This window comes from Dermacentor silvarum, chromosome 3 (assembly GCF_013339745.2).
Source record: "Dermacentor silvarum isolate Dsil-2018 chromosome 3, BIME_Dsil_1.4, whole genome shotgun sequence".
Taxonomy (NCBI): domain Eukaryota; kingdom Metazoa; phylum Arthropoda; class Arachnida; order Ixodida; family Ixodidae; genus Dermacentor; species Dermacentor silvarum.
The window spans coordinates 192,508,494-192,521,105 of NC_051156.1; positions in this window are offsets into that span (position 1 = coordinate 192,508,494).

Sequence of the window (12,612 nt, forward strand, 5' to 3'; positions counted from 1 at the left end):
TTACGCCAGGTATACTTTTCTGACTGCCTGGATGGTTGCTTACCATGCGTGCTAGGTGTGAAATAATTGATGTTCTCATAGCTGACATTTATGTAGAGATTTCTCGATGAAATCTGCTCACTGATGAACTGAATGCTTGTAATTCGTTCTGTAGTAGAAGTAGTTGGCGCCTGAGGGGCCCATAGTGATGAATAATAGGAGAGGATGCGTGTATACATTACATTACATAGCAGCCCTACTAAAGCGCCTTAAATATCTCCTTTAAAAGTAGGAAGTTTGAACTAAGGTTTAACAGCGCAGTTACCTCATCGCCATAAGTACTTGCCAGTCAGCGCTTGTCTGTGGTATTTGTTTCTTCGTGTCCTTGTTTCATTCGCGCTGGTAAACCTCACTTCTAAGTATGAACCAACTAGCCCTCATCAAGATGCTACTAGGAGGTTTGCATGTACATATCGAACTCCATCTGCCACCACATTCACTACGACGTATAAGAACACGTCTGTTAGGTTTGGTACATTGTACAATTCCCAACATTTTGTATTCCACCTAACTTGTACAAGATTTACTTGCACTTCAAAAAATTTCCCTGTTGTTGTGATCCCCGATTGCGTTGACATTATTGATTAATAAATATATCGAACGACGCGTTGTGCCGCGGCCCTGTAGCTCACAATTTCCCTTCCTGCATTTCTGTAGTGCTGTGGTGGACGGTGACGACTGATGAGGATCATGTAACGAACTAACATTTTCGACTTGTCATTTTTAGCTCGGGCCCAACTCCAATTCCACCTATTCAAATACATGTAAAATGCAGAAACACTTTTCTGAGATAACCACTGGGCCGATTTTAATGAAATTTGTTGTATTTGAGAGAGAAAGTTAAATTCTAGTGACTGTTGGAAGCGGAAATTAGGTTTATAGTCTGAAGTCTTTAAAAGAGATATTCGAAAATTGGTAACATTGAAAAAAAAAAAAAGAAGCATGAAGTTTACGAATCCGTAGAACTGCACCAAGAACAGATATCGCGGTTCTGTAAATGTATCCATTAGATCATCCAAAACGGACAAATAAATTTGATATGTCAATTTACATATGTGAAGTTTTCACATTGTTTTCAAGGGTATTGTAAATGTTCTATTCACAATTTAGTGGTTTGTTTAAGAGCCATGTATTATATATAAATTTTGTCTGCTTTAGTTGTACTATTAGGTGCAATTACAGAATTGTACGACTCGACTCAAAGGGTGGTCACGTGGGAGCAGGACTTCGCGACGTTCTGGCACTCGCTCCGGCTCGCTCGCTCTATAGCAGAAGAGCAGCAGCATACGCAGCCCGATGCAGCAGAACAAGACTACCGAGCGAGCCAGAGCAAGTGCAGAAACGTCGCGATGTCCTTCTCCCATGTGACCACTTTCTACGGGATGACGTCGCGACGCGTACATCTCCCGGGAAACGAAGCTGGTCTGCCTTCTTTTGACGAGTGCAAACTGCGCATGCGTACCACTTCTACTTTGCCATCCTCCACCGGTTGCTTCGTCTGCTCGGCACTCTATGAAAACGTGCGTTACCGTCGCGAGGCCATGCTCTGGCCTAATGTTACCTCAATCCATTAAAAAGTAATCGGAAGCTACAAGCTTCGCCACCGATTTCGTGCAATGCTCGGTGCTGTATGCCAACCAACGGGAAGCCTTTGCTATTTTTGTAGCTAAGCGTCCACTCGCGTGCAGCGACGAGCTACGAAATCATGAGCAAGCAATTAAGCTCTTTCTGGGGTTTTACGTGCCAAAACCAGTTCTGATTATGAGGCACGCCGTAGTGGACCACCTGGGGTTCTTTAACGTGCCCTATAACGCAAGCACACGGGTGTTTTTGCATTTCGCCTCCATCGACATGCCGCCACCGCTGGGATTCGATATGCCGCGACCTCGTGCTCGGCAGCACAACGCCTTAGCTAACTGAGCCACCGCGGCGGGTAAGCAAACTTACGAAACGCTGATAAGACCTGCTGCACCACGACGACGGCGAAGACCGATTCGCGTTGAGCAAGTGCAGAATTAATCAAAACCAGTTCAAAATAAACTGACATGCTTGAGAATTATCTAGCATTAAGCGCATTAATTAGCAGAAACTCGTGAAAGTCCATTAAAATCTTGTAATTTGTTCGCATGTCGTCGTGGCCACGCGCAGCAAAGGCTTTGGCTAAATGTGCGTGTCGCTTTTGCCTCCATGTGCGTGGCGGTTTCCCGCCAGTTGTGCCTTAGCACAGGTGTCAAAACGTATGGTGATATGGATTGCTTTAACACAAGATAAACACAGGATAAAACAAGATAAGCACAAGGAAAACACCGGCGAATCACTGCTTCGCCCTTCCCCAGCTTTTCCGCAGAGTTTACCAAGGCCACTGTACCAAAACTTTCTTTTATGACGTGCATGGATAAAGTTCCTCTTTTTTTTTTTTTTTTTTTTTTTTCGTTCAGGAGACAGGCCTCGCGTGTCGGATGACACGGCGGAGCAGATACTCCAAAGCAGCTCGTCAGACCTCGACTTGTCGGACAGCAACGATGACACTATCGCTGATCCGAGCTCTTCTGCGCCCCTTTAGGGCCAGAAATTAGGACCCACTTCGTATTTTATTTGATATTTGTAAAATGTTGATTATTAATGGTTTTTCGAGCATTGGTAACAATTTTCTTCTGTAAAGTAGCTTGCGTTGCTGCAAGCCCACTACTTCACAATTTACCTGATAGAGTTCCAGTGTCCAATATATTGGACATCATGCCATACTAAAACCATGGACATTACTGAAATAATAAGTGCCACTTTTTATCTTTGTTGTCTACACATCATATATCTTGAAAGTTCCAGGAAAATCTGTGAACCTAAATCCAACCAGGATGTCAGGAGGATATATATATATATATATATATATATATATATATATATATATATATATATATATAGTAGTAACTGGATTTTTCAATGGGCCAAGCGTATTTAGGAAAATCAGAAGCACAACTTCGCGGTTATCTTAGGTTTATTATTTTCCCAACAGTTTCGGTCGGTGGACCGACCTTTTTCAAGGGATACAGGAAAATCTTGCAACAGTCTTTTTATATCTTCAGGTAGAGAAAGGAGGCGCCAAAAAAAGGTGAGAAAGGAGAGATAGCGAGATATATAACAAAGTTGAACATGAAAAAAAAAAAAAGTTGGAGAGTTAAAGGAAAGACCCCAAGACCTGGTCGTGCCAGACAAAGCAGAGGGCAAGGTCGCTGTTAAGCCTGTTTCACATGCACAATTGACGGACACGCCTGTCATGTTAAGTTGAACATGCAAAAAAAGAAAAAAAGGAGGGAGAGTTAAAGGAAAGACACCAAGACCTGGTCGTGCCAGACAAAGCAAAGGGCAAGGTCGCTGTTAAGCCTGTTTCACATGCACAATTGACGGACACGCCTGTCATGTTAAGTTGAATTGAATATATATATATATATATATATATATATATATATATATCGGTATTGCCCGTCGGTGCTATTGGTCATTCCAACCAATTGGTACCTATTGTGTAGAATTGGTCACTCCAACAAAAACCAATCGGTCACTTTCCAGCTGGTCTAATTGGTCCAATTATGTACTCATTTACGATTAGAAATTTTCCCATTGGTGCCGATTGTAAATTTCCCAATTGGAGTCAACAGCGCTTTTTTTTTTTTTTTTTGACAGGGTACCACTGTCGTTGTAAAGAAACGTGTACAATCATTGCATTCTACCGGTGCTAACATATGGGGCAGGAACTTGAAGGTTAACAAAGAAGCTCGAGAACAAGTTAAGGACCGCACAAAGAGCGATGGAACATAAAGTTAGGCCTAACGTTAAGAGACGGGAAGAGAGTGGTGTGGATCAGAGAGCAAACGGGTATACCTGATATTCTAGTTGACATTAAGCGGAAGAAATGGAGCTGGGCAGGCCGTGTAATGCGTAGGATGGATAACCGGTTGACCATTAGATCTCGAGTTACAGAATGGATACCAAGAGAAGGAAAGCGCAGTCGAGGACGGGAAAAAACTAGGTGGGGTGATGAAGTTAGGAAATTTGCAAGCGCATGTTTTAGAAACAGCTAGCGCAAGACAGGGGTAATTGGAGATCGCAGGGAGAGGCTTTCGTCCTGCAGTGGACATAAATATAGGCTGATGATGATAGGTCAAAATGGTTCGGGCCACGCCTGTATGGGTAGTGCTCGAGCCATTTTGCATTAAAAAGAATGCAGCAGATCCAACGTGCCCACTCGGAATCTATATCCATTGAAGGAATGCTGAAACACGTGTTTGAGTTTATTCAATGTGCGTGCAAAGTGAAATCAAACGCTTTATTCATGCTGGCAAAGAATGCAATGCCCCTTTGAATACAACCAGAGTTATAGGGTTTGAAAGAGGCAAGCTGGCTTCCTGCACCATTTTTGGGGGGGTACCCGACCTCCCCTTGGAGGCGCAGATGCGACCGTCCAAGCAGCTGTCAGGCAGCGCAATGCATGCGCAACCTGAGGCCATCTCCTCCGGTGCCCTCTCATCGTCACGGCCCCGTCGTCAACAGCGGCCAATAACTTGCAGGCTCCCCTGTACCTTCCACTGCTGCGGACGAAGTAGTGCGAGCTCCTAGATGGCGCCGCCATGGCACAGTGCGACATCCAGCCTCCATATATACCCCAGCTGATGGGAACTCAGCCTGCTGCACTTGACTTTGCTCACATGGTAGCCTACAGGGTCCAGCACCACATGGTGCACGAACATCCACAATAATCCGCCCTGCATGCTCAGGGAGGCACGCCCCGTGGAGTTCTCGACGGGGTGGTGAAAGCGCACACGCAGGTTCAGAACACACGTCAGGAATGCTACGAGGCTGTTGCACACCCACAAACGACGCTGCCGTCCACAATGAGTGTAGTGTACACTCTGGCCGCCTACCGAATGGTCATGTATACGTTCCATGGTGGCAGACAGTGGGTTCGCACTACAGGAAAAGCAAGTCGCACGTGGGGAATATGGCCGTCGTGGGCTTTCTCAACATTAATGGTGGCAGGTGGCTGGCAAAATGGAAAGAGCTATACAGGGTGCTCGACGAAGAAGGCATGTCGCCATGCGGTGTAGCAGAGACACACCTGCGTGACCTCGACCGACCTCTGACACACCCAAAATGGAGCGGGGCAACCGAGAACGTGCGCGGCTCGAGGGGGTGGCGGTGTTGGCCTCCTGTGGCACAACGATACTCAGTGGAGTCAGCTATCCTGTGAGAGTATGAACCACATCTGGCTGGGTGGGTACCAGTTACTCACAATGTACCAGTTATTGTGTGTTCAATGGATGCCTTCAAGAGATGGACGGATAGACGGACTTCAACGGTGAACTTGTACAAGCAATCGTGGATGACCATTCATTGTGCACTGGCAATATGCGAGCGGAGTGCGCAGGTGCGTTAATCTGCTACGCCCAAGGCACGTGTATCGACTATATCACGCATAGGCGCCGACTACGGGGGCGGGGGGGGGGGGGGGGGGGGCTGAGCCCCCCCGGAAAATCCATAGCCTAACCCCCCCCCCCCCCCCGCCCCTAGAATGTCATCACCAGAGCTCTGTTACCCACATAATTTGAGGATTCTCTTGCGTTGCCTACACATTTTCACTTTTGTTGTGGCTAAAAGCTTACGGCACTATTGTTGGCGCGGACTTGCACGGCTTTTACTTTATACTTTCCCTTTATTTCGGCAAATCCTGACAATAGGAGGACAAGTGCATTAGAAGCACCAGCGGCGGCTACCTCATCCGTGTTTCCTCACTTTAACATTTAAAAAAAAATTCCGCTGAGAACACCACGCACACACACAATATATTTAAATATATACAAAGGACAAAGTTTATTATATTAGAAGGAGGCAGCCAAATAAATGGATAGCCTATACCTAGAGAATGAATATGTTGATGTATGTTCACCTCACTTCAAATTACTTTGCGTGCTTTTTTCACCCTGAAAAAAAAAAAAAAAAAACCCTGCAGACTTCAGTGACCCCTTCGGCAGAGTCTTCTATCAACGGCGTTTGAAAAGCACGTGAGTGATATGCGTCTCAATATTGATTCTCTTTCCAGCAGGCAATGCTAATGACTGGCGACAAAATAAATGAAAAAAAAATCTTCCAATTATTTACAACATTTACGCATTAGGGATGGAAACATGGCATCTTGCATGCAGAGGCCATAAATACGGGGGTGTTTCAGCAAACACTTTCAAAAAAAAAAATTTTAAAGCTTGCCTGTGGCAGATAGCACAATTCTAGTTCATGAGCTGGTCTACTCGAAGAGGTGGACATTACTTGCACAAAAAAATTGAAATGCATAATCGACTAATTAAAAAAATCACCAATTAAGTTTTTAGCATATTAACTTATGGCCCGTGTTGCAATTTATAAATTCTAGCCGTGGAATTCGCAAGGTGGATGCACTAGGAACTAATTCTCAGGATGGCACCAGTTTCGAGATATTAATTCCCGAACATTGCGGAGAAATGCATTGGCGTTCCAGTTACTTTTGCGCTTACCCTCCGTGGTTGTTTAGTGGATATGGTGTTGAACTGCTAAGCATGAGGTCGCGGGATCAAATCAGGGCCACAGCGACTGCATTTCGATGGGGCGAAATGCAGTATGCTAATACTGATACCATAGAGCAGTGGCACAATAAGTTTTCCTACTTGCTGTTTATAATTTTCTTTTGTGTAAAATCTTTGCAATGTACTTCATTTAAATTATACATGTGGCTTCCTTCTGTACTTGTGTGAAATATTCTGGCTTCTATAGCTGCAATAAACATTAAATTAAGAATAAACAGTTACTATTGTCATAAAAATGTCCCTCCCATAGTACAAGTACACCAGCAACACAATGAATCCACGAGTACAAATGAATGCTGACATTTTTCCCTTGCTGCTATGCAATCATTTTTCATGCCGTTTCACACTAACAGAGGAAGAATGGTACACCTGGCAGTGTTTCACTCTAGGACATAATTCTGCTGTGGAGCTATATACTCGCATTCGAAAACAGCTGAATAAACTTTAGATAATGCACGAATTCTCCATTTGCTTTATTATATAACGAAAATGGATCCCCGAGGCGCGTCTCAACAGGTTCGTCGCACCACACAGTCTTACACAATAGTGCATGTAAATCTGAATAAACGGCAACGACTTCGACGTTTAGAATGCAAGCTAATGCTATTTATTTCTCTCAAAACAAAAGACGCATAGCAGAGCTTTTTACTAAGCGAGAATGCGGCAAAAAAGTGTCCCTCAAAACACCTTGTTTCTTGCTAGGTGCAAGACAGCGGGACAAAAATTAGCAAGATAGTACGCACTGCAGTTTAAGGTGCACAACACCTGATTTGACGAAACTTAAGGAGTACATGGGAAAAAAATTTGTCGCAGTTTCACCCGAAAGGCGAAGCATCAATTGCGATAGCAAATTAGTAGAGAGCTATATGCAGTAAGGATAGTAGTTTTATCAGCTGTATAAACTTGGACATGCATCAGCACCAGCAACGCGCAGAACTGTTGTCGACGCCGTCGGCGTTTTGCCCGCGTTCGCACCAATTGCGCGCGGCGTTGGTGACTGTTGCCGGGACCTCTGGGGGCGGCTCGGAGGTTTTCGACGAGATCAGAATGGGACACTCGTTGAGCAGCGTCGGAAATCTTACCCACCTTCTCGCCTCACAACGTTTTATTGCGATAGCAATTATATGGACACTCAAAAGCAGATTTCTGCCGTCGGCGTCGCCGTCGCCGTCGGCGTCGCCGTGAGGTTCCGTATGACGTCATTTGGAGATGAAATCGTCGCCGCGCGCCGAACGCTGTATGTGCGAGTGAAAGGGCGCGAGGGGCGCGTCTTTCACGGGGAGTGAACGCACGGCGGAGAACAAACGCGCGTTCTGCGCCGTGCTCGCTTAAGGGCTGCAGAAGTAGGCGTCTCTTTTCTCCTTTACAATCACCATATATGTAGAGCAAACGCGCCTTCTTCGGACGCGCGAGAGGCCGTGGGGGAGGGGGAGGGAAGGGAGGCGACGTTTAGCTGCGGCACCAAGTGCCTATTTATATCAGAGGCTCCAGCAACAGTCACCAACGCCGCACGCATTTTGAGCTAACGCGGGCAAAACGCCGATGGCGTCGACAACAGTTCTGCGTGTTGTTGCTACCAAAGCCGCTCACCTTACTTCGTATGACATTGCTGTGTTGCTATCGCATTCATTGCTTCGCCCTTAGGGCGAAACTGTGACATTTTTTTATATAAATACGCATTTGGTGCCGCAGCTAAACGTCGCCTCCCCTTCCTCCCTCACGTCCCCCCACGGCCTTTCGCGCGACGGAAGAAGTCGCGTTTGCTCTTTGTATATGGTGATTGTAAGGGAGGAAAGAGACGCTTAATTCTGCAGCCCTTCAGGGAGCACGGCGCAGAACGCGCGTTTGCTCTCCGACGTGCGTTCGCTCACCGTGAAAGCGCGCGTTCCTCTCTCCCTTTCACTCGCACATATAGCGTCCGGAGCGCGGCGACGATTTCATCGCCGTTGACGTCATACGGAACCTCACGGCGACGACGACGGCCACGCCGACGGCAGAAATCCGTTTTGGAGTGTCCATATAATTGCTATCGCAATAAAATAGACCACACATTCGGGCATTCTGGACGGGTTTCGAGGCGAGAGCGCTGGGAACTCCACTAACCGCGGTGGTAATCGCGAGTGATGCCTTGAAAATGTTCAGTCTTCATGAGTCAGGCGCCCCAGTCTTGCTCCACGTTTCAAGGCATCGCATTTAAGGCGAAGAACGACGCACGCAGTAGCAGAAAACCATCACCCGCATACGGGCCTCCAAGCCTGTGACAGCAGGCGCCACTAAATGTTACCAGGTACCAAACAATCACGAATGCTCCGGCAACCTTGTGGGCTCAGCTATTCCTACCCAAAAGGCCCCGCGCACAAGGCCCCCGAGAGAGGGAGGGGGCCTTGTGAGTACCGCTCGTTACAAAAGGAAGTAGTGCCACTTACTGGCATAGTAAGTTTATCGCACGTTATCTACACACATCTACCCCTACTCGCACGCGAACTTACGTTCACGCTATCACCAACGTATCAATAATAAGTGAATGGGCGCTCACTTACATCAATGTGACGATGCACGAGTGACGGCGACTACACCGACAAGACACGATTGTTGGAAGCTGAACGTTTCGTGACGGCCCACAGAATAAGCGAGGGACTAGCGATAAATACGTCTTTTCTACAAGCTATCACAAAGTGCAGAACATTTTCATTACAAGCTTTGTGCGCAGCAAGAAAAAAAAATCTGTCTGAGCACAGCACACCCGCGAGCGATTCTGAAATAAACAATCAGATAGTGGCCTCAAGTTTCAACTTTATTGAGCCAGAAACATGACAAGCCGCTGCTTCAAAATGTTTGCCAAATAGAGCACACTGATCCCAATTTAATTCTTAAGCGGAAAGTTTGGACAGCTTGGAATACATTTCTAGCTCCGCTTTTAGTGTAAGCACCGTAGACGCTGCTCGTGCGGTTTCGACAAGGCGTAATGAGCTCTGAAAGCTGTGGCCAAAGCTTCCTGTCGTCCACACAGTCACCGTTTACGATATGTGTCGAAACGTAGGTTTGCTGCGCCTCACCGGCGTCACGCGCTTGCATTGTAAACGCGGAGGTAACGGAGGCACTTGAGGCAAACAATGAACGCGTCACCACGTGATCAAACGTGGCAGCGCTCATGGGAGCGCCGGGAAAAAGGTCAATGGCAATACGTGACATATACATATACCTAAATATATACGAAAATGTTCACTCACGCAATCTCCGCTGGCGCCGACACTGGATTTTCCGCCTCAGCAGGCCCATAACGATATCGCGTTAAACTTCCGCTTCCTACTTTAGGTGCACGTTACAGAACCCCAGGTGGTCCAAATTTCCGGAGTCCCCCCCTACGGCGTGCCTCATAATCAGATCGTGGTTTTGGCAGGTAAAAACCCACAATTTAATTTTTAATTCCGCTTGCTACTGTCGGCATAATTCAATTTCCTAAGCCTATAAATACAACAAATTTAATTCGAAGATCTAAGTCAGATGCAGCGCAGGTGTTTTACGTGGAGACGGAGCCAAGCTAGCACCGATAACACGTCTTGCTTGCTACCTTACTGAACGTTCAAAGCTTCTCAACATAATTCACAAGAATTTGAAGAGTACTTCTATTAATATTTTGCAATATAACTATTCCCATAAATTTGCTTAATTAACTTCATTCCTGGCTCATTCCTTTTATTCAAACCGCGCGCATTAGCAGAATAACCTATAGAAAGCCAGATATTTGCCTAGAATTACACACACGAAAACGGCAAGGTTATCAAGCGGAACACACCCGTTCTCGTCAGGAAAGCACCGGTACTCCCTTACAATACGTTTATTTCTTGCTTCCAAATACGCGTGGAACTGTGTGCGTCATGCGTTGACGCATAAGCGTACTCACATAAAGCCTACTTTTCTTCTTCCCTCTGAACTTTTCATTGATGCTCCATCATTCTAAAAAAAAAAAAAAAAGACATGAATCATCGCCGTTAATTGCCTATAATGTAAGCGGACCTAGCCGAACGTTTCAAGAAAGGTATTCACTTTATTAAAGGAAATATGTGCTTTGACGGCATTTATTCATTACAGCGAGTGTTGCAGCATATGCGTAGCGGTTGTGCACACGTACACGAGTGGCCAGTCACGCGGCAATTTTGCATATATTCCCGGGCTTCTTTCACGCTCGGAAAAACACTTTTACAGCGAAGTGGTTTATGGTTAGGGTTTCGTGCATTTTTGTTCCCCGTCAACGAAAATGTGGGCCGATCCTGGTGATAGCGCAGAGAGGGTCCAAGAGCAATGGCACATACCCCTGTGGACTGCCGGTGGTGGGCTCCGGGACCTGTAACGCGCCCTTGAACTACAAGACATGCGCTGGCGGTGTTTTGTTTCATGACATTTGTTTGTGGGCTGTGATTCTCGAAATTCCGCGGAATAACTTTGTCAAGAATGTAAGTGAAGGTAGGTTTTCGTGTGCGTAAGCAAAAGTATGGACCGATCCTGATGATAGTGCCGAAAGAGAGAGAGAGAAACAACCTTATTTATAGTGCCGAAAGTATCCAAGCGGAATGGCACATATCCCTTTGGACTCCGGGTGGTGGGCTCCGGGACCTGTAACGCACCCTTGAAGTACCCTTGTCACACCTGGGACCCAAAGAGGTCCCAGGTACCAGGGTAAAAACATACACTACGATCGCATCTTTCCAAAAAGCCGACCCGCGTCGGCCATGTCTACGTTCACACTGCCCTCTCTTTGTCGGCGTTCGAAGCGCTTGCGTGTCTAACTTCTTTTCCTTCCGCTCTACCGTGGTGGCGGTGCCGTCGAAACGTCACGCGTGTCTAGTTTCCTCCGGCGCCTCGGGGCGGCGGTCCCATCGTCCACGCGAATGTATATACAAGACTAGAAAGACAAGTTGCCATTCTCCATTCTGAATTCCACTCCTCTTCTGTCGTCGTAATCGGGAGTCCGCGTATAGCCCGGACTCCCAAGGAGCAACGCGCCTACGAAGAGCGACGTCCCGCATTCGCTTGGCGTTTTTGTGCACGACCTTCATCGGTGGTGTTTGCCGCTCGCCGGCGACGATTGCATTCTCGTCTCTGTTCCTGCCGTTGCTCTTCGTAGGGGCGTTGCTCCTCGGAAGTCCGGACTACACGCAAATATGATCATAACAGAGGTGATACAAGAATGCGTGCGCGTACCTTTCGTCACGATGACCACCGATCAAGCAAATAAATGTGTTCGTACTTTTGGTCAAAATTCTGTGTCACCTCTGTGTCGTGTGCTAAACAGCTTCGCTGGTCATACACCTTCACAGAGTGGAACGGCTCATGATTTTTTATGTAGCACGTACTGGAGCAACAGAAAGCTGTATCGGGAGTTTTTCATGTTGCTCTACAGTTTTATCATTAACACTTTTCAGTCTAAGTATAATGTTTGAGAAGTTGATTAATTAATTAAGACTAATTATGTAATTAGGCGGAGTGCAAAAAAATCATCTGAGTATCCCCAAGCGAAGGAAAACAACATTACCTTCGTTGGGTCCAGCAACGTGGCATTTGCATATTTTTAAATTATGGTGCATGATAGTTGGGACACCCTGTGTATTTATATATGTACACCGCAGGATACACACGTTGCAAAAACATTAACCGCTCGCTGTAGATCACTTATGTGATTCAAAACAACCATTCCCTGCCAAACGGGGCATGCTTCACATTACTTAGATGTCAAGTGGAGTTTAGTCCGCTAATTTGTTTATGACTAAGCTTCAAGACTTTCACGTGACGCTCCGTTCTAGTCTTTTTATTTCCTCTATGTTCGTCATATCCGGGTTCAGACATACAGCATATTTTATTCGACACGATAAATGGGCATCAAAGGGATTGAAGTTGCTTTCTTTGCAGAAGGCTTTGGTCATGAGCCACTGGCGCGTGAAGGATGAGTTCTTTTTCTTCTCAC